The sequence below is a fragment of the Mya arenaria genome, chromosome 4, assembly GCF_026914265.1.
Source record: "Mya arenaria isolate MELC-2E11 chromosome 4, ASM2691426v1".
NCBI lineage: Eukaryota > Metazoa > Mollusca > Bivalvia > Myida > Myidae > Mya > Mya arenaria.
The window spans coordinates 71,724,796-71,729,796 of NC_069125.1; positions in this window are offsets into that span (position 1 = coordinate 71,724,796).

Here is a 5,001-nt window from a genome sequence, read left to right on the forward strand (position 1 = left end):
ATGCACAAACCAAATGAATAGGCGTGGTAGATGCATTTTACTTCGTGATATCGAACATAGCGTAGCCAGCCCCATTCTATCGTAAGTTTAAACAGCACAAAACACGTTTTATCAAAGTGCAATTATCTGTTATATCATGTTTAAAATCGTGACTTTTGCTGGGCGTATCATAAAGGGAAACAAATCATGTATCTCTTTGCCGTTTACGCGTTTCGCTGCTGGTTCCTTGACCAGATCGATGTTGGAATATTTGTATTACAAATGCATGTTCTTTGTCCTGACCAGCACATGAAATTGTAATTCGAACAATCTCTATATGAAAATATGTGAGTCATAATGTAAAAATCTACTTTCTTTCTATAGATTTTTATGTATTTTATAACAAAATGTTTTTCCTACGTGTTCCTGTTTTCAATCACTCTAATTCAATTCGGATGCACCCATTCGATCTTTTACTGGCAATATTCCAATGATGCAACTTCTAACTGAGTGTATTCAATCGGTCAGAAACTACCACTATGAGAGTCATTTGATATATAAGAATTGAAATAAAACTTTCGATAAAAAATTATATAACAGCACGTACTACATGGATTGACAATAGCGACCCGGATGGCCTACTTAATGCAACATCCCGATTATTGATTTTGATTTACTACAGAGCATTACACGCATAATAATTGAACAGTACTTTTGTGCTGATTTTCTAACAATTTATTTCATCATATCGCTTTCAAAATTGTACACAATAATTATGTCGAGGTTTTTATCAACATTCGTATCGTGCGATCGATTTCCGAATGAATATTTATCAGAAGTTATCACCACATGATGTGCCTCATGACATCTAGTTCTAAACCAAGAGTTTTTTTGGTCAGTTTTCGAAGTGTATTTGATTTTACGAGTTAAACTTTCAACATTATTTGTAACACTTTATACATATCTAACTTAAATTATTGACCGAATGATATCTCTCTAACAATAGTCAATAAAATGACGAATTTGACCATGTACCAGGAGCACCTGGTAAATGTACCATCACAATTACATCCGTAAAGGAACAGATCAAATAATAGATTTCCCTGTATCATCCCAATTACATCATTACAGGACCATACCAGAGAGTAGGTGTCCCTGTACCATCCCCATTACAACCTTACAGGACCAGTTCAGAGTGTATGTGTCCCTGTACCATCCCCATTACAACCTTACAGGACCAGACCAGAGAGTATCTGTCCCTGTACCATCCCCATTACAACCTTACAGGACCAGACCAGAGAGTATGTGTCCCTGTACCATCCCCATTACAACCTTACATGACCAGTCCAGAGTGTATGTGTCCCTGTACCATCCCCATTACAACCTTACAGGACCAGTTCAGAGTGTATGTGTCCCTGTACCATCCCCATTACAACCTTACAGGACCAGACCAGAGAGTATCTGTCCCTGTACCATCCCCATTACAACCTTACAGGACCAGACCAGAGAGTATGTGTCCCTGTACCATCCCCATTACAACCTTACAGGACCAGACCAGAGAGTATGTGTCCCTGTACCATCCCCATTACAACCTTAAAGGACCAGACCATAGAGACGGTGTCCCTGTACCATCCCCATTGCATCTTTACAGGACCAGACCAGAGAGTAGATGTTTGCACCATCCTCATTGCATCTTTTCAGGGCCAAACCAGAGAAAAGGTGGCCCTGTATCATCCCCATTACAACCTTACATTACCAGACCAGAGAGTAAGTGACCCTGTACCATCCCCATTATATCTTTACAGGGCCAGATTAGAGAGTAGGTGTCCCTGTAACATCCCCATTACATCTTTACAGAACCAGACCAGATAGTAGGTGTCCCGGTACCATCCTTATTGCATCTTTTCAGGACCAGAGCAGAGAGTAGGTGTTCCTGTAACATCACTATTACATCCTTACAGGACCAGACCAGAGAGTATGTGTCACTATACCATCACCATTACATCCTGACAAGACCATATCAGAGAGAGAAGGTGTTCCTGTAACATTCACATTAAACCTTACAGAACCAGACCAAAGAGTAAGTGTCCATGGACCATCCCAATTACATCCTTATAGCACCAGACCAGAGAGTAGGTGTCCCTGTACCACCCCCATTACATCCTTACAGGACCAGGTCAGAGAGTAGGTGTCCGTGTACCATCCCCATTGAATATTTACATGACCAGATCAGAGAGTAGGTGTCCCTGTACCATCCCCATTACATCCTTACAGGAACAGAGTAGAGAGTAAATGTCCCTGTTCCATCCCAATTACATCCTTACAGGACCGGACCAGAGTGTAGGTGTCCCTGTACCATCCCAATTACATATTTTAAGGACCAGACCAGAGAATAGGTGTTCCAGTACCATCCCAATTACATTCTTACAGGACCAGAACAGAGAGTAGGTGTCCATGTAGGTGTCCATATATAATCCTAATTACAACCATATAGAGCCGGATTAGAGAAAAGGTGTCCAAGAAGGTGTAAATGTATTATCTTACTTACAGCATAAGTGGACCACACCAGAGGTAGGTGTCACTGTACCAACTCCATTACATCCTTACAGGACTAGACTAGAGAGTAGGTGTCCCTGTACCATCCCCAATACATCCTTATTGGACCAGACCAGAGAGTCGGTGTCCCTGTACCATCCCCAATACATCCTTATAGGACTAGACTAGAGAGTAGGTGTTCCTGTACCATCCCCAATACATCCTTATAGGACTAGACTAGAGAGTAGGTGTCCCTGTACCATCCCCAATACATCCTTACAGGACTAGACCAGAGAGTAGGTGTCCCTGTACCATCCCCAATACATCCTTATAGGATTAGACTAGAGAGTAGGTGTCACTGTACCATCCCCAATACATCCTTACAGGACTAGACTAGAGAATAAGTGTCCCTGTACCATCCCCAATACATCCTTATAGGACTAGACTAGAGAGTAGGTGTCACTGTACCATCCCCAATACATCCTTACAGGACCAGACCAGAGAGTAGGTGTCCCTGTATCATCCCCAATACATCCTTATAGGACCAGAATAGAGAGTAGGTGTCCCTGTACCATCCCAATTACATCCTTACAGGACCAGACCAGAGAGTAGGTGTCCCTGTACAATCCCCATTACATCCTTATAGGACCAAACTAGAGAGTAAGTGACCCTGTTCCATCCAAATTACATCCTTACAGGACCAGACCAGAGAGAAGGTATCCATGTAGGTGTCCTGTACCATCCTCATTGCCACTTTAGAGGACCAATTTAGAGAATAAGTGTCCCTGTAGGTGACCCTGTTCCATCCTAATTACATCCTTACAGGATCAAACCAGAGAGTAGGTGTCCATGTAGGTGTCCCTGTTCCATCGACATTGCCACCTTACAGGACCAGACCAGAGGGTAAGTGTCACTGTTGGTGTCCCTGTACCATTCCCATTGCCACCTTACAGGACCAGACCAAAGGGTAGGTGTCCCTGTACCATCCCCACTACAACCTTACAGGACCAGACCAGAGAGTAGGTGTCCCTGTACCATCCCATTACAACCTAACAGGACCACACCAGTGAGTAGGTGTCCCTGTACCTTCCCCATTACAACCTTACAGGACCAGATCAGAGGGTAGGTGTCCCTGTACCATACCCATTGTCACCTTACAGGACCAGACCAGAGGGTAGGTGTCCCTGTACCATCCCCACAACAACCTTACATGACCAGACCATAATGTAGGTGTCCTTGTACCATCCCAATTACATCCTTACAGGACAAGACCAGAGAGTGGGTGACCCTGTACAATCCCAATTACATCCTTACAGGACCATACCAGAGAGTCGGTGTCCCTGTAGGTGTCCTGTACCATCCCAATTACATCCATACAGAACCAGACCAGAGAGTAAGTGACCCTGTACCATCCCCATTATATCTTTACAGGGCCAGATTAGAGAGTAGGTGTCCCTGTAACATCCCCATTACATCTTTACAGAACCAGACCAGATAGTAGGCGTCCCTGTACCATCCTTATTGCATCTTTTCAGGACCAGACCAGAGAGTAGGTGTTCCTGTAAAATTACTTTCACATCCTTACAGGACCAGACCAGAGAGTATCTGTCACTGTACCATCACCATTACATCCTGACAAGACCAGATCAGAGAGAGAAGGTGTTCCTGTAACATTCACATTAAACCTTACAGGACCAGACCAGAGAGTAAGTGTCAATGGACCATAACAATTACATCCTTACAGGACCAGACCAGAGAGTAGGTGTCCCTGTACCACCCCCATTACATCCTTACAGGACCAGGTCAGAGAGTAGGTGTCCGTATACCATCCCCATTGAATATTAACATGATCAGGTCAGAGAGTAGGTGTCCCTGTACCATCCCAATTATATCCTTACAGGACCTGACCAGAGAGTAAGTGTCCCTGTCCCATCCCAATTACATCCTTACAGGACCAGACCAGAGTGTAGGTGTCCCTGTACCATCCCAATTACATATTTTAAAGACCAGACCAGAGAGTAGGTGTCCCAGTACCATCCCAATTACATATTTTAAGGACCAGACCAGAGAATAGGTGTCCCAGTACCATCCCAATTACATTCTTACAGGACCGGAACAGAGAGTAGGTGTCCATGTAGGTGTCCATATATAATCCTAATTACAACCATACAGAACCGGATTAGAGAAAAGGTGTCCAAGAAGGTGTTCATGTATCATCATACTTACAGCATAACAGGACCACACCAGTGGTAAGTGTCACTGTACCAACCCCATTACATCCTTACAGGACAATACTAGAGAGTAGGTGTCCCTGTACCATCCCCATTACATCCTTACAGGACCAGACCAGAGAGTAGGTGTCCCTGTACCATCCCTAATACAACCTTATAGGACCAGACCAAAGAGTAGGTGTCCTTGTACAATCCCCATTACATCCTTAGAGGACCAGACTAGAGAGTAAGTGACCCTGTTCCATCCAAATTACAT